At 47.5% G+C, this 24431-nt stretch overlaps 1 long non-coding RNA gene and 1 other non-coding gene across 2 annotated transcripts; both read right to left on the bottom strand.

Annotated features, from left to right (window-relative positions):
* Positions 1 to 2911: 2911 nt before the first annotated feature.
* Positions 2912 to 12332, bottom strand: LOC116274615. Its single transcript, XR_004183388.1, has 3 exons — positions 12044 to 12332; positions 7525 to 8948; positions 2912 to 3589 (listed from the first exon to the last, which is right to left on the bottom strand). It is a non-coding gene; the product is annotated as an uncharacterized LOC116274615 (long non-coding RNA).
* A 5236-nt stretch (positions 12333 to 17568) lies between these two features.
* On the bottom strand, positions 17569 to 17689 carry LOC116274782. The gene has a single exon (XR_004183557.1). It is a non-coding gene; the product is annotated as a small nucleolar RNA SNORA32 (small nucleolar RNA).
* Positions 17690 to 24431: the final 6742 nt, after the last annotated feature.

The following is a 24431-nucleotide window of genomic DNA, read 5'->3' as shown; positions in this document are numbered from 1 at the left end:
TTACAGCCACATTAGGAGGATGTGGGTGGGTGGCAGCGTCTATGCGAAGCCTCACAGCCTGCCAGGCAAGGCAAAGATTCTGCCAGGAGGCAGAATCTGTGGTGGGGACGATGGAGAGGGCTGGAAGGACTGGACCCACCCACTGAGCCGTGGAGAAGTCAAGGGCACAGTACATCCGCGGCAGGTGTTGGGAGAGGGCAGGGCACTACGTGTGGGCTCACAGCAACGTCCTGCTGCCCAGACAGTGCCTGGATGCAAACAATTGCTGAAGGCATGAGTGGCCCATGCCTTTGGTACTCCGTCATGAGGAAGTGGGACTTGAGGGCAATGCCGACGGAAGCAGACTGGTCTTGGGTGACAAATTGCAGGTGTGTTCTTCTGCCTCCAGGAAGAGACCTCAGAGAAGGGCAGATCCCAGGCATTCATGAAGCCCCTCCAGGTCCCCAGGAGGACCTCTCATACATGCTCACATCCATGCACTAGGACCTCGGCTGCATGCCACTGTCTGCCCCAGCAGAGGAGTTGATCTCGAAGCCAGGCTTGGTCCCTTCTAGGAGCACCACTCTTTATGGCTCTGCTCTTCCAAATTGCTGCTCTGGGACTTGCAACTGGGGCAGGGTTGACAGAGAAAAGTTTGCACGCTGAACACAGGTTGTCTGCAGGGCCCTTGTGCTTCCTCCTGGCACTTTAAACCCTCAGTCGCTAGCGACTCTTCTTTCTATGTGACTGTCTTAGCTGTCAGGACAGGGGTGAGCTGACACTCACTGTCACTCCAGCATGAAAGACTGACAAGGATTGTAGTAACTCATGAGACAGCCCCAGTGAACATGGAGACTAGTCTCTAAAAGTGGCACCCAAGCCATGACTGGCAAGGCTGATAGAACCCATCCATCCATCCATCCATCCAACCATCCATCCATCCATCCATCCATCCATCCATCCATCCATCCATCCATCCATCCAACTATCCATCCATCCATCCATCCATCCATCCATCCATCCATCCATCCATCCAACCATCCAACCATCCATCCATCCATCCACCCATTCATCTATTCATTAATTAATTCATTCATTCTGTTTTGCTGGAGAAGCAAAGGAAACTCCCTCCCCTTTCCCAGTCGTCAGCTGCTGCCTTCCTATGGCAGGACACAGACCATGCTTTCCCTCTGAGTGGGATGCAGTCCCCCATTGCCCTACCCTCTGCAAGGCTTTCTAGTGGTGGGGGGACCTGATTGCTGTTCTCTAGCTCCCCCAACCAATCCCACCTAGGTGACTGAGGAGGAAACGGAAAGTCAGCTCTTGGGCTCCTCATCTCCAGGAGCCACCCTGAAAGAAAGACTCTGTGGCCCCTTTGCCCTCTGGATTACAAATTAGGGCTCAAGGTGCCCCTAGGGAAGCCAAGTCTGGGACAATTGTCTGGATAACTCAGTCGAAGCCAGATCTGATTTAAGAAAGTATTGAAAAAGATTTAGCTTGATGGTAAACCTATGCTTTATCAGCTGTTGGCCTTTGGACAATATATTTAATCTCTGTAAGCCTCAATTTCCTCATCCCATAAAATGAGATGCTGGGGGCACCTCCTCTGCAGGCTAGTTATGTAAACTCACTGAGATGAGTTGTAAAACGCTAAGGATGGCAAGGCCTTCACTTACAACCCACGCCTGGCTCACCTGGGATGGAGCAGGTAGACAAGTCTCCTGGAGGTACCATGCAGTCATCAGCTCATCCCCCAGAGCAACTGTAGGGATGTGCGGCGCTATAAAAGCATGAACTCTGGGATGTGAGCTCATCAGAGAGGTCAGGGAAAGCCTCATCAAGGAAGGAGAGCTTTGAGGCCAGAGTTGAGGGGGATTTGGCAGCATTAACCAGGCAAGGAGGGGGAAAGAGCATGCAGCTAAAAGGAACAGGTGTGCCAGGTTCCCCAGGCAGGAGGCACTGCGAGGGGGGAGCTGGGAGAGGCCAGGCATGTGCTCAAGGCAGAGGGTTTATCTCATTCCAGACCACTGTTGGGTTTTAACAAGAAGGAGACTTGTTCAGATGTCAGAGTTCATCCATTTTCCCCGCCCCCCATGCTGTCTTCCCTCTTTAAATCTAAAAATCAATCTGAAATTGATATTTTCCCATTAGATTGTGATCACTTTTGCTTTTTTTTGAGACAGAGTTTTGCTCTTGTCGGCCAGGCTGGAGTGCAATGGTACGATCTTGGCTTACTGCAACCTCCGCCACCCGGGTTCAAGCGATTCTCCTGCCTCAGCCTCCTGAGTAGCTGGAATTACAGGTATGCACCACCATGCCCAGCTAATTTTTTTCTTTAGTAGAGCCAAGTTTCTCCATATTGTTCAGGCTGGTCTTGAACTCACGACCTCAGGTAATCCACCTGCCTCAACCCCCCAGAGTGCTTTTTTTTTTTTTTGAGACGGAGTGTGAGACCCTGTAGCCCAAGTTGAAGTGCAGTGGCATGATCTCAGCTCCTGGGCTCAAGTGATTCTCATGCTTCAGCCTCCTGAGTAGCTGGGACTACAGGTAAGCACTGCCATGCCCAGCTATTTTTTTTTTTTTTTTGAGACGGAGTCTTGCTCTGTCGCCCAGGCTGGAGTGCAGTAGCATGATCTGAGCTCACTGCAAGCTCTGCCTCCTTGGTTCATGCCATTCTCCTGCCTCAGCCTCCTGAGTAGCTGGGACTACAGGCACCCACCACCACGCCTGGCTAATTTTTTTCATTTTTAGTAGAGATGAGGTTTCACTGCATTAGTCAGGATGGTCTCGATCTCCTGACCTCGTGATCCGCCCGCCTCGGCCTCGCAAAGTGCTGGGATTACAGGCGTGAGCCACCATGCCTGGCCTTTTTTTTTTTCTTCTTGTATTTTAGTAGAGATGGTGTTTCATCATGTTGCCCAGGGTGGTCTCAAACTCCTGAGCTCAGGCAATCCTCCCACATCGGTCTCACAAAGTGCTGGGATTACAGGCATGAGCCACAGTGCCCAGCCTAGATTGTGATCACCTTTATCACACTGCAACATTAGTAAATAAATTCCAAGTTCAAGTAGACAAAGTGACTCCCTTTCCAGAACATACACAATTTAAACAACACTGAATCTTAGTCATTCGCGTCATTTGTGGGCCATCCCCATGCCCGGCAGTGAATTCTGTGAGCTAATTTTAAACACAACCTTTGGTAACCATAACTGAAAAAGATGCAGTGACAATTGCTTGATGGACTATAGTAGATATCATGTGATAAAATTCAGTTTGACTTTTTTGTCGGGGGACTCACCCAGTCTTGTAAAAAGAAAGCCCGCCGTCTCATGACTGACATTTGACCCAGATTTTCAGGGGGCTTTACCGCAAGGTTTTGGGGCCAGGAAGGGAATAAGATTTCCTGTAATGGAAAAAATGAACACTTGGTGAAGATTCTACATGGGAACGTGTTGTGTGTTGATTGAGGGCAACTCTTGGGCACTAGGAAATCCAGGTAGCTTGTCCGGTGATCGATCACGTGAGATGAGGAGGGCGAGAGAACAGAGGGGCAGCCTGCAGGAAGTGTATGCAGCACTGAATAGCCTCCAGATGTCGGTTGACAAGAAAGCTGTAAAAAAAACGAAAAACAAAAACAACAAAAAAAGATTTAGCAACAAAGAAACAACCAGGCATATGGGAGCAACGCTTTGCTCTAGTTTTCAGGAACAAATGACTCACAAACCTCGCTGGTCACCACCAGAAACCGAACCATCTGCTAAACGCAGCGGGAATACAGGAAGGTGTTACACGTGGGGCGAGTGTGATTCTAGGCATTTCCTGCACTATTGGAACAATCATTATTATTATTTTGAGAGAGGGTCTCACTCTGTGGCCCAGGCTGGAGTGCAGTGGTAGGATCAAGGCTCACTGCAGCCTCGACCTCCCCTGGCTCAGGCGATTCTCCCATCTCAGCCTCCTGAACAGCTGGGACTACTGGTGCACCACCATGCCCAGCTAATTTTTTTGTATATTTTTGTAGAGATGGGGTTTCACCATATTGCCCAGGCTGGTCTTGAACGCCTGAGCTCAAGTGATCTTTCTGCCACAGCCTCCCAAAGTGCTGAGAATATAGGTATGAGTCACCATGCCCGGCCTGGAATGGTTAACAGTTTTCAGGAAGAAACTGAGACTCAAAGAGATGAAGGCAATGGGGTCACCTGTGGATAATGACCAGACCCCTAGTTCAAACCCAGTCTGGTCCATCTGACTGCAAACTCCACAAGCCTTTCTTTCTGCCTTGCTGCTTTCTAACGGGCAACCGTGAACCATTCCCAGCTACGCCTAAGCGCACATTTTTACATGTTTTCTTTATTACTATTATTTTATTTTATTTTCTTTTTTGAGACAGAGTCTCACTCTGTTGCCCAGGCTGGGGTGCAGTGGTGCCATCTCAGCTCACCAAAACCTCCACCTCCTGGGTTCAAGCGATTCTCCTGCCTCAGCCTCCCAAGTAGCTGGGATTACAGGCACCTGGCACGATGCCCAGCTAATTTTTGTATTTTTAGTAGAGATTAGGTTTCACGACATTGGCCAGACTGGTCTCAAACCCCTGAGCTCAGGCAATGTGCCCTCCTCGGCCTCCCAAAGTGCTGGGATTATAGGCATGAGCCACTGCGCCCAGCCACCTTTTACTAAACAAAGAGATCAGGATCCTCAAGCTGAAAATATGTATCGAGTCCGAAATCAAAGAGAATATTAGTTACTATCTACTTTTTCCTGGAAGCTCCACCAAATGTAGCAGAAAGAATATCTAGAGAAGAAGAAGAAAATTCAGCATTGTCACCTTTCCCTAATCTTCCATTTCAGGAGAGAGAGAGGCACATGGCTCCAAACAATTCTGTGAAAAAGCCTCTGCGTCCGGCATGTTGAACCATTTGCAGGACATCCCAGTGCCCAGCGGTGAACTCTGCCAGCTAATTTTAAATACAACCCTGAGCCGCTGCTGCAGTCCCTCCATGGCCCTCACTCGGATTGTGGGGGACACGCCCAGGACTTCCCGGACTCTCTGTCCTCTGGGCTCTTCCAGGACCCGTCCCCTTCAATCTCTCCATGCCCCCTTCTCATACTAACAGCTCCCTCCAGTCCTCGTAGGGTCTCCTTCCTACCTTTCCCTGTCAAACTTCTCAAAATCACATCCGCTACCTTCAGCTTCTTACTGTTCCCCTGCACTCTGTCTCTTGCCATCTGGCGTCCACCTAGAACTCAGTGGAAATTGCTGGGGAGGGAAGAGACAGGAAGGACATCTTCCTTCAAGAGCCAGTTCCTCCTCCACCACCTGGACACGCCTAGGGTGCTTGACACCTAGAGGGTAAACATCTTCTAGCCTGGACCCCCAGGACTCCGGGGCCATGAGCTTCCTGCTGGGGCAGCCAGAGGCCCAGCTGTCCAGACCCAGGGGTCTTCTTCAGGCAGGTCAAGAAGCAAAGGGAAGATGAAGAAGAGGAGGTGGAAGGCAGGCCACCTCTGGTTGGAGCTGTGCCAAGTGGCCTAAAGGATAGACTTTTCTTCCAGCTCCCCTGAGACCCCCGTTCAGCACTGTCACCTGAAGACTTGTCTGTGCTGCTGCTGATGGCCCCCTGCGCCATCTTGTTTCTCTCCAGGGTGCCCCAGCAACTCTGCAAATGACCCAGCAGGACCAACTTCCTGGTCCCAAGGCTGTTGGATGGAGCTTAGGAGAGAGGGTAGATGGAGCATCGCTCATCCAGACACCTCAGAAGGGGCAGACACCAGCACACAGAGTGCCAAGGGGGAGGAGATGCGGAGCAAAGAACTGGAAACTTCTCAGGTGCGTGCACTTGGGGGCATGGAGGGGTAATGAGGGTCCCGGCGGAAGAGAAGGCAAAAGAAGGCGCCCATCTGAAGAACGGGCATGCACCGCCAAAATCTGAGGGTGAGAACACCAGGGCCAGTGGGTGAAAACGTGAGGGCATGGGCCTTCTTAGAGCAGTGGTTGTAGATTTCTAGGTGGACTCCAGGCTACAGGGCACTAGAGATGAGGAGGCGGTGAGAAGCTTTCAGCAGCAGATGCTATTTTGAGAAGTTTGGCCAGGAAGGGGAGGAAGGAGACAGCGTGAGACAGAGTCAGAGCAGGTGAAATGGCGTGGCTCCAGGGCAGTGCCCGCCGCCTGCAGGTGTCGTATCCCATGGCTGGTGACCCTCCGAGGCAGCTTGACCAAGCCAGCGCTTTAGGAGCTGGAGTGGTGGAAGGACCAGAGTGAGGGTGACTTCATAATCCACTCCTTAGAGAGGCCATGTGAGAGGAGGAAGTACAGCTGGGCAAGGCCCTTGGACATTCAGGTTCCAGGCCATTCACCCAGTGCTGCCCCAACCTGGACAAACTCCAGGCCAAAGGGGACCAGCAGCCGCAGCTCCCTGCCTGGGGATTTCCCTGGGTGACCGCAGGGCTGGGAAGCACTGGGGAGCACCACATGGCCACTCAATGGCAGAAGGTGACTCCTTCATGAGAGCTGCCTCCAGAACCTTCCAGGCCAGGATCCGCCTGCCAGCTGCCTGTCTCCGGGAGGCTGGAGGGGCCGGGCTGGGCCACATTTGTGGAGCCTGAAGCCCCGTATGGCATTTCTCCTATTCTGTTGAGTGGTAGTTTGCTTTGTTTTGTTTTCATTTTTTTTTTAGTTTATTTTCTTACTTCTAAGGCAAAAATTAAAACTGCCTACGTTAAAATCTGGTTAAAATTCAACATGCTGCCTGCCACGTGTCTCTGTGTCTGGGCAGCTCAAGCCACTGCCTCCTCGGTGGTCCTACTGCAGCCTTTGCCCACCGGTGCTCCTCCACCCCACACCTTGCAAACCCGGGTGACAAAGGCTCATTCTGGCCCCCATGGTGGTGACCCCAAAGCTGAGTCCCCAGCCCTCCCTTGTCGGTGTTATTTTGGAGGCAGTGATGATGCCTCATGGTCGATGGTGATGCTATCTCGGGTCATGTTTCTTTCTCTCCTCTGACTGTGATCTTGGCCTGAGCAGACCAATCCAATGGTGCTCTTAATCTGTGAGGGCTGTGTGTGTGTGCGTGCGTGTGTATGTGTGTGTCTGTGCGCGTGCGTGTGTGAGAGAGAGAGAGCACACACCAGCCGTCCATCCCCCTGCAAGTCAGGCAAGTGATCCTGCCCCAGGTGGGGAGAAAACCGGGGTCCCCTCCACACTACTCTAAGGCCATAGAGCCAGGCTGCAGGCACATGTCCAATGGTGCAGGTGTGCTGGCCTTGAGCGTTGACACATGACAGGCACACTGTGCTGATGGAGAGTCCTGCGAAATGTGGCGCTCCTCAAACACCCCCAAACGTGGCAGAATCTGGTAAAGCGAGGATGAAGGGGCTGGAGCAGGTTGGAGCGGAGAGGCAGGGAGCAGGAAGCCCGCGTGGAGCCCGGTTCCACCTCAGTGCTGGGACCCAGGGAAGCACATGCCCTTTTCTAAAGCCTCAGTTTCTCAGTTTCCCCATATGTAAAATGAGAGAATCAAACCAGAGGATCTCTAAAGCCCACCTACCTAGAGACTCTGCAGGGGACTAGTCACCTGGCCCTGCCAGCAGGATACTGCTCCCTGGGTCCCTGGGCCACTGCTGGTGGCCGGGAAGGCTCCCTGCCTTGAGACTGGATGAGTCCTCATGGTGATAGCTCATTGATGACCAAAGGTGTTCCAGGAAAGAAACAATAAATGAGATGTCCCTGTTTCTCAGAGCCATTACTGAGCTGTGTGGTAGATTTCAGGTCAGTAGAGAAGTGACTTTTGCCCAGAGGAGGTCGGCCAGCAGGGACCCAGTAGACACACCCAGCTGTTAGAGGAAGGAGCTGCAGGGAGAAGTGCCCACACCCACAAGGTTTAAGGAAGTGTGACCCATCCCTGCAACAATTTTCCTGGGAGCTGATTTAAAATGCAGATGCCCGGGCCCTGCCTCAGACCCACTGATGCAGCGTCTGTGCAGGTAGGACCAGGGAATCGCATTTTACACCAAGTGTGCCAGTGGTTTTTATGCATATGAAAGTGTAGAAAACCCTGAGAGGCTGGGCAGCAGTTTGATTCTAGAAGGGAATGCTTTAATTTCTCCAAAGTTGGCTAGCTTTTATTTTAGTGATAAGGTCTCTTGAAAGTCGACTTGGAGATTCCCTTGTTTAGACAGCTGGGTTAATGAGCGCCTTGCTTTTTGTGCTTACATAAATAACCCTTTTCCTGTTCACTGCCTTCTGGACTTACGGCATCACCGTCTTGTTCCCTAGGCATTCACATTGGCAACTCCTGTTACAAGAATAATTATTTAAGACAGATCTCAAGTTTCGGGGCAGGGATGGTGTCTTACTCATCCTGGGCTTCAGGGCATATGTGTAACAGGTGCTCCAGGTAATGCTTGTTGAAATGAACTAAAATGAAATGCTTGAATGAAGGTCGCCAGGCTTTCAAGGAGGCCCCATGCAATCACCTTATCATCCAATAACCACCCAGTGCCTTGCCCAGAGCATGGTATCAAATTGTAAAACACACACACCCAGAAGATTGGTTGGGTCTCCCCACAACAGTTAAGGAAGTAACTGCACCAAACGATAAACTGACTTGTCCAAAGTCCTCCCCAGTAAAAGCTTGGCTGAGATCAGGTTTCTGAACCACCAACACCCTCCAATGAGCTGACTGTTCCAGATGTGAATAGTAGAAATAAGCCAAGAAGAAATAAAAATAAGCAATTTTCTAAATTACCAACACACTCTTGATATTGCCAATTTGTTCAGAAAACAATAATTTGTTTAATGCCTGGATTCTTTACCCAAGATAGTTGTGAAAATGAGCCAAATCTGTACCTTCTAAAGAATTCAGTGCTGTTCTTTCTAAGTGGTCTCCACAACTGCTCCCTTCTCCTCTTCATTTCTTCTGGTGTCCTTGACCCAGAGAACTAATACGGTGGTTCTCAAACTCAGCTGCCCCTGGAGAGATTTGAGAACTACTGTCGGTGAGCTTCATCGCTTACAGATTAAAGTGGAACCACAGGGACTGAGCCCCAGGCATTAATAGTTTAAAAAAAATTTCCCAGGAGTTTCTAATGTGCAGTAAGATTGCAATCCACTGATGTGAATAACATTAGGCCACCAACCGGCCCTTCTCCCCAAAACAAACATAAGGTACTTGAAAAATGAATGGGAAAAACTCACTTGGGAGAGAATAAGACAAATGAAATTCAAATTGTTCAAAAACTCTCACACCAGGCAATGAAACTGTCACGCAGAAGATCCCCTCCCCAAATAATAGTTCATTGTTAACTGGCAGTTGACTGATTTAGGTGCTCTTGGTAACCTCTTTTGAATTCAGTTTTCTTCTTCCGGAGTAATTAGGTGAAGCAGTGACGTTAATCCTGGCTGAACATTGGAATCACCTGGGAAGATCGAAACGCATCACCACCTGCGTCTAGGTGTGGGCTGGACATTGGAATTTTTTTAACGTTCCTGGTGGTTTTAATGGGCACGCAAGATTGAGAACTACTGATTTATCGTTTTCATCAAAAGTCTGTCTGGTAAACTCTTCAGTCTTTTTCAGTCTGAAGTCTTTATTTTGAATTCAATCTTAATAAAAATTTGGTGGCTTACAGAATTTTAGGTCGAAAGTCATTTTCCTCTGACTTTTGAATATTTTCACTCACCACCTTCCTCTTTTTTTTTTTTTTTTTTTTTAAAGACATAGTCTCTCTGTGTTGCCCAGGCTGGACTTGAACTCCTGGGGCTCAAACCATCCTCCTGCCTCAGCCTCCTGAGCAGTCACCTTCCACTCTTAATGTTGGGATGTCAGCTCTTAGCCTAAACTTTCTGGCTTTGTGTAGGTTTCTTTTTTTTTTTAATCTTTTTTGCTCTAGTAGCCTTTAGATTTTCTCTTTTTCCTTGATATCCTGCATTTTTAATGCACTGCATCTGACTGTGGATTTATCTTTATTTATTCTCCTTGTTTCTCAATGTTATCTTTCTATTTGGAAAATCATGTCTTTCTTCAATTTTGGAAAATTGTCAGATATTTTAATCTGGATATGTCCTCCACCATTTCCTGTATTCTCTAGTTCTGGAACGCCTATTAGATGTATGTTGGAGTGTCTTATATTATTTTCCATATTATTTGGTCTCTTTCATATGTTTTTACTTCTTTGTCTCTCTGTCCTGTTAGCATTAATTCCTTGGTACAATCTGCTCTTTTTCTCTTTAACTGCATTTACTTGTTTATTGTTTATCTCAATATTTATAGCTTTTTATTTTCAGAATCTCCAATCCCTCATTTATCTTATCCATGTCTTCATATTGATAGCTGCTCAAGCTGTTCACAGCACCCTATTTTTGTTTTTTCCTATGGTTGTCCCTTCTTTCGCCTCTTTGAACATTTATTTAACTCTTTGAACACAGTTAAATAAACCCTCTGATGATTGGTCTATCATTTAGATTTCCTCGGAAGCGTTCTCCAATTTGTCGCATTTATTGTAAATTTTTTCAAGCCGTGTATTTTTCTCCTGACTTTGAAACACTTTTTTGCAAGCTCCCATTGCTTGGTTTGTTTAGCTCTCCTTCTTCTCTCACCTCTCTGTCGTGGCTGGTAGGCCTATGTTTAACTCCATCCCGAACTTCATTTCCTTCCAAGGTCAGACAAGCAGTCCTTATCAAAGCGACCTGGCCTTTTACTCCCGGGAGCGAAGTCCAACTCCTACTCCTTGTTTCCTAAAGAGGCTGACTCCGGGCTCCTGAAGCACATACCACAGGTGCCCCTTCCCATTCAGGAGCTGGGATCCTGGTGGCTCTGCCCATTTCTACATCTGTGGGTTCTGCCTGCCCCTTCTGTGCATATCCATTCCCTTCCTAACCCATAACATTTTTTATTTTTAGGATGGCTTTGTAGGTAGAATATTTTCTGCATGCATGTTAAGATACTTTTGAGTGCACGAAACAGAAATTGCAATTCAAAGTCTTTAAAATAAAGCAACTGATGGCATCATGTAACTGCAAATTCAGCAGTGTCTGGTTGCTCTAAGAGGCTGTGTGCCTAGCTTGCACTTGTCCTTCCAGGTTGCCTCCGCAGCCCTCTCTGTCCCAGCAAGCTGAACTTACAGACTTCCATTTGAATTCAGCAAATGGGGAGCATCAGCAGGTGATCATAGTAGAAAGCAAAGTGAGTTTGGGTATTTATTTCCCCAGCTGTCTCCCTGCCCCACAGCCAGGCTGGTGCAGTCTCCTCCCAGAAGGCCTATCCATGAGGCTCTCAGTCTTCAGGTTCTGGGAAGGTACCTCCTAACCCCCCTTTCAGAACTTGGTGGTGGAGAACAGGATGGGGACACCTCCTCCCACAGTCACTAACTTCAAGTAAGTACTTCTCTTATCCATTCTACACCTTTTAAAACAGTCACTTTATTAAACTTCCCCACATTTTCCCAATTTCAATGTACCCTTTACTGGGAGTTTGATTAATTTAAAAGGTCACCAAATGTCAAGGTATTTTCGTGTCTCTGAGCTTCATCCTAAAAGTGGTTGGTTGACAGATGGCCACAGCCGTCATAGTGGATACACATAGTAACGTTCAGTGGCAGAGGAAGACGTCTTCCCTTTACAGAGCAAGGGATTTTTTCCGGCAGCTTCCAGTCAACCTCCCCGACATTTCATTGGCTTTAACTGGTCTCCTGTCCGTTTCTGAGCCGACTCCTAGCTACCAGGGAAATGCCTTGTGTTGATTGGCTTAGACCTGGGGGCTCTGACCAATTGCTCTCAAGGAAGCTGGAATTTCAATGGTTGGTTTAGATTCTCTAGAGCTGAGATCCATCCTCTAGGGAGACCTTAGCATTTCTGCTAAGTTTGGGAGGACAGAAGATGAAGTGGTGAACCTGAGAGTGTATTTGGATGATTGCTGTGCATTCTCCTTTGCTGTGTTGCTTGGAAGTCTACAGAAATTCACAGTTCAGAAGGCATTTGTTATTTGAAAGTAATGGCCCCTAAAAACTGTCATCAGTCTCCAGACCCAACACAATTATCCAGACCCAAAATGCCCTCAGTTCCCTTACCTGAGCCAGAACGAAAAGACAATGCACTGCTTGAAAGATTGAATGAGATCATGTGTCATTCACACCAAGTGGGGAGGCGGCTGGCCTGGGTTAGGCACAGCTCTGTGACCAGCTCCTCCCAACCTGCTTCGTCCATGAGTCAAAGTCTGACCACACTCCAGAGGACCATTGTGAGGGCCGGGGGATTGCTCAGAGTGGGTCAGATCCCAGCTGAGGATCAACCTTTCTGTGCAATGTGGCTCTCAGGCAGTTTGTTTGTTTGTTTGTTTGTTCGTTCGTTCGTTTGTTTGTTTTGAGATGGAATCTCACTCCCGTCGCCCAGGCTGGAGTGCAATGGCGCAGTCTTGGCTCACTGCAACCTCCACCTCCTGCGTTCAAGCAATTCTCCCACCTCAACCTCCCAAGTACCTGAGACTATAGGCGCCCGCCACCACACCCAGCTAATTTTTGTATTTTTAGTAAGATGGGGTTTCACCATGTTGGCGAAACTGGTTTCAAACTCCTGACCTCAAATGATCTACCTGCCTCAGCCTTCTAAAGTGCTGGGATTACAGGCGTGAGCCACTGTGTGAGGCCTCTCAGTTTATTTCGGGCTTCATTATTAAGTCATTTTTTATTTCCTGAGAAGAGAAATGAGAGATCCCATGAACCATTTCAGATCAATCTATTTGACTACAAAAATACGATTATTTAATGGAGCACATGAAACTTTCAATGATTCTTTACCACCTTTCCTTCTCTCTTCCTTCCCTTCTACCATCAGTAGAGACTGAAGTGTCCTCACTCTTCCTGGGTGAATCTTGACCTGGAGAATGGAATTGCTGAAAAGAAAACAAAGGATGACAGGGGTGCCTGTGTGAAAGTGTGTGTCTATGTGTACCTGTACGTACTTGTGCCTTCCTGCTTGATATGTATACATGTGACTTGAGTGTGTGAGCTTGTGTGCATGGGAGTGCACAGTTGCACACACCCCACTGCATACATCTCCTGAGTGCCTAAAATCAAAACTAGATAGAATTTAGACATCAACTAATTCAGAATCTTCCTTGACCACAATGAACTTAATTAGAGCAAAAGACTTAGAAGTCTGCCAATATTTACCCATGCTCACACTGCGTCAGAAAAAGAATTTGGTGATAACAACAAAATGGAGAGAAGGAAATATTCAACTTTCCCTAGAAATGTATATGAATGACTTATTTATGCTTTCATTAGAAGAGAATATCAACTTATATATATTACTTGAATTATGAACAACACTCTATACAGTTACAAATAATCTGATACTTTCAATATACTTACTGTGAGAAAATTTTGCAAATATTTTCATCTGTGCAGATTTATAGGCAGCACATTTTTAATGCCTGAATAAGACCTGTAGGGATTAGGCCGCATCCACATATGTTTATCTGGCAGAGAAAGTTTGGGTAGCACAGGTGACCTTGAACGGTACAAGACTCCAGGCTTAATTACAGGAAAATCCTAGACAGTTCTATTAACATATTATTCTTGAGTTAACCAAATAACACAAATTGATTAACAATTTGTTAACTCAAGAGTAAAATCAAATTGAGAATACTAAGGCTGATATTAAGGGTAGTTTATAAGCAGAAAGCAGAAAGCAGCAATGGAAAACCACAGCCAACTCAAAACAACACCAATGATAAAAACAAATTCAAAATCTTCAGCAATCACAATCACTGAATATGTTCCTAAATATTCTTCCTCCTCAAAAAAATAACCTTCTAAGAGATTAGTAGGTTGCTTTCCACTTAAATTCTCATTAAGTCTTTTATAAGGCATTCTTACACTTGCTTTTTAAACTCATGCTTTTATTGTGAAACATAACATCAATAGCTTTTCTGCCAAAGGCCAGTTTCTTTTTCCAGGAGGCACAGTAGCCTGGATTGACCTCAATCTGTGCTTGTCGGGAATGTCCAGAGTGGCCAGGGTGGGTGAATCACTAATAGTAGATAAAGAAGAAAAGATATTTAACACAGATTGAATTATTCCAGGAGGTATGGCCTCATATTCAGAGGTGTAGTGTGTTAAAAATAAGCCTTGTTGGAGGTTGCAGTGAGCCGAGATCGCACCACTGCACTCCAGCCTGGGTGACAGAGTGAGACTCCATCTCAAAAAAAAAAAAAAAAAAAAAAAAAAAATCCGGTAAAGACCACATTAAGAGCAATAGGTTGTCTATGTTGTATAAATTCTCTTACAAAAGGAATGAAAAAGAAACAATGTTCTAATGTTATAAAAATAGTACTCACAAAAGTTTCCAGAAACAGTATTTAGAAGTCAGCAGAGCTCAAAGAAATTAGAGGAAACTGAAGACCTTGTAATGTTCTCTGGAAAAGATTAGCTCAAAAGGCACATCTGGGACAAGAAGGCTGTATGTCATAGAGACAAGGAGAGTTAGGATGGAATGGTTTCATCCAATGAAAGCTTGGGGAAAAAAACAATGTGGCAAATTGGAATTTATATACATATGACATCTGACCTTTTTAATGTGTATCATGAAGTTAACACATTTTATATTTTAAGTAAAGATCGGACTAATCCACATTGTTAAATTGTCTACGGATTTTCTCATAGGACAGTGTCTTTAATGGCCATTGTGGCCTAGTTCCGGGGATATGAGGAGTCCCTGAGTCCCCTGGAGTTACATCACTAGTTACAGTGATGTGTTCTTTCTTAGAGCCCCTAAATTGTACAAGCTACAGGTACCAAAAGGGTGAATTTTATCAAATCCCCAACTAAAGCAATGAAAAAACAGAGTGCCGCTTGCCAGTGGGTTTGGGAGGCCAAGGTGGGTGGTCACAAGGTCAGGAGATCGAGACCATCCTGCCCAGCATGGTGCCCACGTCTCTACTAAAAATACAAAAATTAGCTGGGGCGTGGTGGTGGGCATGCAGCAATCCCAGCTACTCAGGAAAGGCTGAGGCAGAAGAGGTGTCTGAATCCAGGGGCGGAGGTTGCAGTGAGCCGAGATCAGCTGCATTTCAACCTGGGTCACAGAGCCAAGACTTAGATCTCAAAAAAAAAAAAAAAAAAAAAAAAAAAAAAGAAAAAAATTAAGGAATAACCTGTGTAGATTAGGGGTTTAAAATGTTTGTAATATTTCAGACAGTTTGGACTACTTGAGAATATAACAAATTGGACTTGTGATTGCAATTTAGAATGTTTTTGAGGCATTAGTTTAGATCTTTGTTATCAAGCTCCAAACAAATCTCTTCTGTTTCCTGAAACATAACCATATTTATAAATGAATGCTATTAAAATTATACATGTACTTGAAAAAGTTTTGTTAGACAACTGAAGTACTTAAAATGAAACTAAAAATATTTAAAAATGATAAATGCAATTCAAAATATTTAAGAACATTTAATAAACAAAACTGTAAAGCCCCTTTTCTGAGTGATTATCAAAATTCTCCAGATTTCTAAGTAGAAAAAGAGGAATTGAACATAAAAGCCTAAGGAAAAACCAGGTTTTAAAATTTGTAGCTGTTGAAAAATCAAATATTAAATTTTTTTTTTTTGGAGACGGAGTCTCGCTCTGCCGCCCAGGCTGGAGTGCAGTGGCCGGATCTCAGCTCACTGCAAGCTCCGCCTCCCGAGTTTACGCCATTCTCCTGCCTCAGCCTCCCGAGTAGCCGGGACTGCAGGCGCCCGGCACCGCGCCCGGCTAGTTTTTTGTATTTTTTAGTAGAGACGGGGTTTCACCGTGTTAGCCAGGATGGTCTCGATCTCCTGACCTCGTGATCCGCCCGTCTCAGCCTCCCAAAGTGCTGGGATTACAGGCTTGAGCCACCGCGCCCGGCCTAAATTTTTTTAAAAAGTCATTGCAAATCGTCTTTCATAAGCGTAAAAGATACTCCACGGCACCATGAAATCCAAACGGAGAAATAGAAGTTATCTCTGTGAGTGGACTTCACATGCCTATTTTAAAGTCTATGTCAGATTTCCCATAAAATTAATTTTCCTGGAAAGAATGCCTATTTTTTTTTTTTAATTGAAATCAAGCATGGTGGCTCATGCCTGTAATCCCTGCACTTTGGGAGGCTGAAGTGGGAGGACTGCTTGAGCCCAAGGGTTTGAGACCAGCCTGGGCAACATAGTGAGACCTCATTTCTACAAAAAAATAAATAATTAGGCAGGCACAGTGGCTCACACCTGTAATCCAGCACTCTGGGAGGCCGAGGGGGGTGGATCATGAGGTCAAGAGATGGAGACCATCCTGGCCAACATGATGAAACCCCGTCTCTGCTACAAATACAAAATTAGCTGGTTGTGGTGACACATGCCTGTAGTCTTGGCTACTTGGGAGGCTGAGGCAGGAGAATCACTTAAACCCAGGAGGCAGAGGTTGCAGTGAGCCGAGATCATGCCACTGCATTCCAGCCTGGTGACAGAGCGAGACTCCATTTCAATAAGTAAATCAATAATAAAAACTTGAGATGGGTTAGCACTATATTGCCTAGGCTGGATTCCAACCCCTTGGCTCAAGGGATCCTCCTGCCTCAGCCACCTGAGTAGCTGGGATTACAGGTGTGAGCCACCAGGCCCGGCTAAGATGCATGTTCTAATGATGGCTTTTCTCATCTTTCCTCTGCATTGGCGTTTATTCTGGAGTTGTGGTGCCCCACCCCATTTGAGGAGTGCCATCTCCTTATGCAATTTCTTTTCTTTTTTTTTTTTTTTTTTTTTTGAGACGGAGTCTCCCTCTGTCGCCCAGGCTGGAGTGCAGTGGCCAGATCTCAGCTCACTGCAAGCTCTGCCTCCCAGGTTTACGCCATTCTCCTGCCTCAGCCTCCCGAGTAGCTGGGACTACAGGCGCCCGCCACCTCGCCTGGCTAGATTTTTGTATTTTTTAGTAGAGACGGGGTTTCACCATGTTAGCCAGGATGGTCTTGATCTCCTGACCTTGTGATCCGCCCATCTCGGCCTCCCAAAGTGCTGGGATTACAGGCTTGAGCCACCGCGCCCGGCCGCAATTTCTTTTCTTTCTGTGGATTTCCATGGCTGCCTCCGCCTGCCTGCTGGTCTCCGTCCAGGACCAGGTCTCACCGTGACATTCGCAACCCCTGCCTAGAAGTCAGTGGAGTGTCCCTGGCCCAGCATCTCAGTTTTTCCCATCCTGCTGAGACACCCTCTTGTCCCCAGGCCTGCTTGGGACCAGTTTGCTACAAACATTTTAGGAGGGAGGTCTGCAGCACTTTTATTTCAACCTGCACTCCCAGTTCTGACCCTGACTCCTTGTCTCTCTGGATGCCCTCTGGGCCCCGTGAGCCCTAGACCCAAACCACCCAGGACCCCTGGGGCAGGAGCCCTTCTTCAGCTGGTGGCTGCAATGTCCCTCGCTGCTGCTGCTAAGCGTTTCTGTTCCATCTGTGCCCCATAAAAGGTGTCCATCTGGATTTTCGGTAGTTTGGTTTTTTTTCTGGCTTGCATTATATTTCTATTGGACAGTGCTTATCTAGGCACTGGAAGTAAAATGAATAAAAGTTTAATAAAGGGTTAATAAAATGTTCCCAGTGGGCTGATTGCTAGCAAGGTGGCAGACAGAAAACCCAGTGAGGAATTCTCTTATCGATGTGTCCACAGCAAATGAGAAATCGCATGCTAAATGCCTTGGTAACAACCAGATCTGTTTTCCAGTCTGTGTCTTCTTGTTTTCTCTTTATACAGTTTACCTATCTGTGTGTTTTGAGACAAATTTATGAAGCACCAGTCACGGTATCAGGTTTTAAACTATGTCCAAACGTACCTGTTCCATTTTTATCAGAAAACAATTCAGAATGCTCATGGGGAAGTAGGGACATTCCCAGCCTTGCCATCACTTGACCTCCAGCAGTAGTGGCCTCCTGGGCCCCACTCCGTGACGCACGATTTTCCCAGGTTCCCAGGCCCCCACCTGCATGGGGCGGCAATAACAAATCCCACAGGCCAGGAGCTTCAATGTGCATTTATTGGTTCAAAGTCCTGGAGGCTGAAAATCCGAGATGAAATTATTGGCAGGGCTGGTTGCTCTGAATCCCCTCTCCTTGGCTTGCAGACGGCATCTCCTCCCTGTGTCCTCACAGGGTCATCCCTCTGTGTGCATCTGTGTCCTCATCTCCTTGTCTTACAGGACATAGTCAGATTGGACCAGGCCCACCCTAATGCCGTCATTTGAACTCGATCACCTCCACAAAAACCCTGTTTCCAAATAAGGTCACATTCTGAGGTATGGGGGTTAGGACTTCAACATATGGATTTTGGGGGACACAATTTAGCCCAAGCACCCCTTCACCTTGTTTTCCTCCTGTCCCCCCTTGAGCTTTCTGCTGTGCCCCAGGGCACCACATGAGGCTCTTGTCTCCAGCTTCATTTCCTGAGAGATCCCAGCCAGCACTACCGCATTAAATCTTGTCTTGACACCCACATGGGAAAGACTCCCACGTTCCTGCTCCCAGCCCGGGCCTCTCCACAACTCCAGAGTTGGGTACTCAGTTGCTTCTTTGATGTCTCCCTTTGGGGATCCAGAATTCATATCAGATCTGACTTGTTTGAACCCCAGTGATCCTTTCACCCCCAACTTATCTTTGTCCACTCGGGGATGGTGCCTCCATCCCTCCTGGACTAGAAACACCAAGTGCAGTCTCTTCACTAATAAGGAGAGAAAGGCAATGAGTTACCTGTGCCTCTTCTGAACTAATCAAATGAAATGGCAGACAAGTAAAGGCACGGAAAGGAAGCAAAAGGGTTGGAACTGTGCACTGGTGCACGGCAGGTGGACTGCACTGGTCTTGGTCTCCTCCGCCTGCTTCACCTGCAGAAGCAGAGACAGATGGGCTTGCAGGGGTCTAGGTTGGAGGAGTCCAGATAAAGGGCCCACCCAGGTCTCAGTGGCTTGGGAACAATGGGTTCAGACTTCCCAAGCACTGCAGAGAAGCTAGGATGGTTCCAGAATTTTCCTGTGAGCTCAAACAGGAGATTTTCTGGAAAGCTGGAGCCTAGAAGTCCTGGGAGACAGCTGCATGGCCGTGGCATTTTGCGAACATTGCAAGAGTAAGCTATTTGCATTGCAATCCTGAGAACGGCTGTCTGTTTCTGTTCATGCTCTCTCTCCTCTCTGGGTGTCCTGGCCGTAGTGCAATGGCCTCAGGCACACCAGAGTGGTGCTAAGGGAGTGGGAGGTGCACCGAAGTTGGAACCAGTGAGTAGTTCTTATGTTGTCGGCAGTCATGTGCAGGTAATTTGTGGTTAACTCTGAGCCGTGGGAATGGCTTCCAGGAATACACGTAACACACACAGTGCCTGCTGGGTGGCAAGGTGCAGGGCCAGGTGTCTCCCCACCACAGAAGTACAGTATGCCCTACGTTGCCCAGCACTTTAAGTTTTCGGGAAATGGAGTAGAGAAGGGAGTGTTAGAATTCCAGAGCCAGAAGCTACCATGTCAAGAGAAGGCTGAAGTATCCTTCCAAGTGCTCAGCAGGAATGCTATTTTTGTAATTACTGTCCTAAGAAGTAAGCAAAGTGCATGCACCTCAAAGCTGTAGTTTAACAGGAATTAGAATATTAATAAAATTATTATATTATGTTTGTGGATTTGTGATATTATGATGCTGTTAGCTTTTTAGAATTTGTAATCCATTTTATTTTATTTTCTCGCTTTAAACAAATATGATCTGCTTTGGATCTGCTCTTGTATTTATAATCGTGTATACTATTTCTTAGGCAAGGTCCCCTACATAGTATAAGCTTCATCCTCTACAAAACTTGCATAGGCCCCTTGTAGGCTTCTTACAAATATGCCTCATCCTCCCTCCAGCAGCACTGAGCACCCAGAGTTTGTGCTGAGTGGGCGCGTCTTGCCAGTGCTGACACAGAGAATGAGCCAAAACTAGAGAAAAACCAGCCCACCCAGCCAGCCGTGGACTGCTTCGGTGCTTCCTTCTCTCTTCAAAGCATTTCAGATCTATTATTTCATGTGGCCACTGGCTGGGCAGATCACCAAATCCCCACGTTACAGAGGTAGAGGCTGAGGCTGAGGGCTCGGTGGTTGACAGACAGCCATCTTGCTCGAAACTGGGGGTCTGGAGCTTGAATGCAAACATCCTGGGCTCTGGTCCCTGCCTGGATGTGCACAAGTCCACATAAATGCCTGGCGAGGCTGGCATTTCTGGTGGCAACCAAGATGTGCCTAAGGAAACATTCTCTCCTCCAGGCCCAGAGGCTGATGTAGCTCCCGTGGGTGCGTCTGGTCCAACTGGAAAAACCAGCAAGCCGAGCCCCTGGGGTGACTTCAGGCTGACCGGGGAGGAGAAGTATTTTCAGATGCAGGTAGTGAGAAAAGTAGCAGAAAGAAAAATGCTGACTCCTTCAACAAGTGGACAAATCACTGCAATCCCAGTGGGTAGAATGACAGAAGCGGATCCTGGGGCCATCACCTCGACCCCCAGGGCAGTGGATGCACAGCACGCAGGCGCGGGCAGAGGACGGGTCAGGACTCACTTCCATCTCTGTCCTTCCACTTCCTCGCTGGGTCCCCTGTTCCTGCCAGCTCTCCCAGCTTCTCAGCTTGCCCCTGGCTACCAACACAACTCCCACGTGGGACAGGGAATGCAGGGAATGCGCTTCCAACAACCTTATCCCTGGCCAGTGCTTCCTTCTGGATCCAAAAATAAAGCTGGAGTTTTGGGAACCCCCCTCCCTCCATGCTGGGTTGTCTGCGTGCAGATGGATCGCCCCTAGGGTTCATGCCCAGGCACAAGTCTGCTGGCACCCACTCAGGGTGGCACTGGCCTGGCTGGTGCCTTCTCCGCATCCCTACCCACCTGACTGCATGGTCCCTGGCTACACAGTGTCCAGCCCGACTATACTGAAGGTAAACACAGCCCCGTCCCCCTCCCCTCTCCAAATCCAGCCCAGCCCCCGAATACCAGGCAACATTGAACAACACGCTCAGACCCTGTGCTTCCTCTGGAAAACAGGGTTACTAATGCCACCTCCCAGCATTATTCCAAGGATGGAATGAGAGAATATTCAGGAAACATTTATCAAAATACTGGACCTATGACACATCGCTTAAAAATCGAACCTACTGGATTACAGTCCTATTATGAATGATGAACATTTTAAATTGGAATATTTATTGTAATTTTTATAGTAGGTATCACAGGTTCTACATATCAAAAATATTGACTATAAACTCTCCCTTCTATGGTTTTGCTCCTGTTGCTCTGAGTGTCTTTTTTTTTTTTTTTTTTTTTTTTGAGACGGAGTCTCGCTCTGTCACCCAGTCTGGAGTGCAATGGCGCAATCTCGGCTCACCACAACCTCCGCTTTCCGGGTTCAAGCGATTCTCCTGCCTCAGCCTCCTGAGCAACTGGGATTACAGGCATGCACCACCACGCCCGGCTAATTCTTTTGTATTCCTAGTAGAGATGGGGTTTCTCCATGTTGGTCAGGCTGGTCATGAACTCTTGACCTCAGGTGATCCACCCGCCTTGGCCTCCCAAAGTGCTGTGACTATAAGCGTGAGCCACTGCGCCCGGCCTGTTCTGGGTGTCTTGTGTTGATTGCCACAAAACCAGAGCTGATGTGGCGCCATGAAATCCACTCATCCTCCCAACTCCTCCTGATAAAATGGTACTCAGCTAATAATATCTTTCTTAAGGAAATTATATTACTCTAGGATTTGTAAAATCAGTAGTGCATGTGGTTCTTCTGTCATTTTCTCTTTATTGAATTTCAGGACAGGGAAGGCATTTTCCATATGGAGATCAAGCTATCACTGGGTGGGGGTCCGGCTCCATGTCTCCATCATCGATGCCATGGGTGAAAGTATGAGTTTAAAACTTATTTATTTATTTATTTTTGAGAGAGTCTCTGTCGCCCAGGCTGGAGTGCAATGTCACAATCTCAGCTCACTGCAACCTCTGTATCCTGGGCTCAAGTGATTCTCCTGTCTCAGCCTCCCGAGTAGCTGGGATTACAGGCATACGCCACCACGCCTGGCTAATTTTTGTATTTTTAGTAGAGACGAGGTTTCACCATGTTGGCCAGGCTTGTTTTGAACTCCTGACCTCAAGTGATCCACCCACCTTGGCCTCCCAAATTGCTGGAGTTATAGGCATGAGCTACCACATCTGGTCAATGAGTTTAGAATTAAGAAACAGGGCTGGGTGCAGTGGCTCACACCTGTAATCTCAGCACTTTGGGAAGCTGAGGCAGGAGGATTGTTTGAGCCCAGGAGTTCAAGACCAGCCTGAGCAACATAGCAAGACCCTGTCTCTACAAAGAATATTTTTAAAAAACCTAGCTGGGGCCAGGCACGGTGGCTCACGCCTGTAATCCCAGCACTTTGGGAGGCTGAGGCGGGCGGATCATAATGTCAGGAGATTGAGACCATCCTGGCTAACACAGTGAAACCCTGTCTCTACTAAAAATACAAAAAATTAGCCAGGCGCGGTGATGGGCGCCTGTAGTCCCAGCTACTTGGGAGGCTGAGGCAGGAGAATGGCGTGAACACGGGAGGCGGACCTTGCAGTGAGCTGAGATCGTGCCACTGCACTCCAGCCTGGGAGACAGAGCGAGACTCCATCTCAAAAACAAACAAACAAACAAACAAACAAACAAACACACAAACCTAGCTGGGTGTGGCAGTGCATGCCCATAGTCCCAGCTACTCAGGAGGCTGAGGTGGGAGGATCACTTGAGCCCAGGAGTTTGAGGCTGCAGTGAGCTGTGATCGTTTCACTGCATCTAGCCTGGGTGACAGAGCAAGACTCTGTCTCTAAAAAAACCACAAAGGTTTAGGGAAAAAACAGACAGAAATGCTGAGGATCGAGCCACAGGCTTCTTTCCCAAGTCCTGGCCCTTGGCATTTTAATTCCTCCAGCTGGTTCCATTCTCTCCCAGCCCTTGGTTTTGCGTCAAGCTATCATCATGGGGATTCTCTAAAAGTAGAAACCCTTTTTCTTTGTCTCTTTCTCTTGGGGTTGATCCGGGTCTGAAAAACACACGTGAAAGAATTTTGACCACTGTCAGATGCTGCCCAAGTATGAGAAGGAGAGGCTGTGCTTCTTCAGAATCCAGTGAGCACCATGCTGTTGCCTTAGGTACCTCGTGGGCGTTCATCTTTTCAATCAGCCTACAGCATAGACATTCTGTGTCTGATCTCACGGAGGAGGTAACCGAGGCTTAGGGAATTTAAGCAACTTTTCCAGATTACACATCTCAGGAATGACAGTTCTAAGGGTTAAGACCACTTGTCTGGTGTCAAAATCAAGATTGTAACGAACTTGAGCAGAACACACTGGTCAGCCAGTCCCTCTTTACAGAGCACATAATCGTCCCAAGCACAGAATGAATTCCTGGAATCAAGAGGTGTCAAGGGGGTTATAGAGTCTGGACTCCAGGAGCTTTTATCCCCAACAAAACTGTCTCCCAAGTAAAGAACTGTGCCATTGATTACCAGAAATCCTCCTGCTCACTGACTGCATTTCTCCCTGCTCTCTTACTGCCTTACACCCCAGCAGCCAGCACAGTCCCTGCTACTGAACTGGAAGCGCCCTGATGGATTCTGTGCCCCATCCCTTCTCCAAGCATCCTTCAGGTGCTGTCCTCTGCCCCTCACCCCCACCATGCCCAGCAGCCCCCTCCAACTGGTCACAGCCACCCCCATATGCCATCCAGCCACCTGGCCAGGTGACACCCCTCTGGCTGCTTCTCAATGTTCCCATGCACCGTCGGAAAGGGAGATCTCATTGGCTTTCACCAACTTGTGAAATAAATGCAAGACTGCTTACGACTTTTGGATGTGGAGCCGCTGACTCTTTGCCCTTGGGGTGGGATCTATATTCTCTCCCTGTTAAGCTTCATGGTGAGGACGGTGCAGGGGCAGCAGGCTCAGGGAGGAGTGGGGAGCTTCGTCAGAAAATCGGCTACGACCCAAAATTCAAGCTTACAATCCCAGCATCCGTGTAAGAGCCACAAAGCAGAGGACAGGGCTTGAATACATCATTTCTTTTCCTCTGTGTGTGTGTGTGTTTGTTTTGTTTTGTTTTGTTTTTTTTAAGTAACACAAGAAATTCAGGAAGGGCCAGGTGCAGTGGCTCATGCCTATAATCCCAGCACTTTGGGAAGCTGAGGAGGGTGGATCACCTGAGGTCAGGAGTTCGAGACAAGCCTGGTCAACATGGCCAAACCCCGTCTCTACTAAAAATACAAAAATTAGCCAGATGTGGTGGCACACACCTGTAATTCCAGCTATTCAGGAGGCTGAGGCAGGAGAACTGCTTGAGCCCGGGAGATGGAGGTTGTAGTGAGCTGAGATAGTGCCATTACACTGAAGCCTGGCCAACAGAGCAAGACTCTGTCTCAAAAACAAAACAAAACAA

This window comes from Papio anubis, chromosome 4 (assembly GCF_008728515.1).
Source record: "Papio anubis isolate 15944 chromosome 4, Panubis1.0, whole genome shotgun sequence".
In the NCBI taxonomy this organism is placed as follows: Eukaryota; Metazoa; Chordata; class Mammalia; order Primates; family Cercopithecidae; genus Papio; species Papio anubis.
This window is presented reverse-complemented; position numbering and strand designations above follow the sequence as displayed.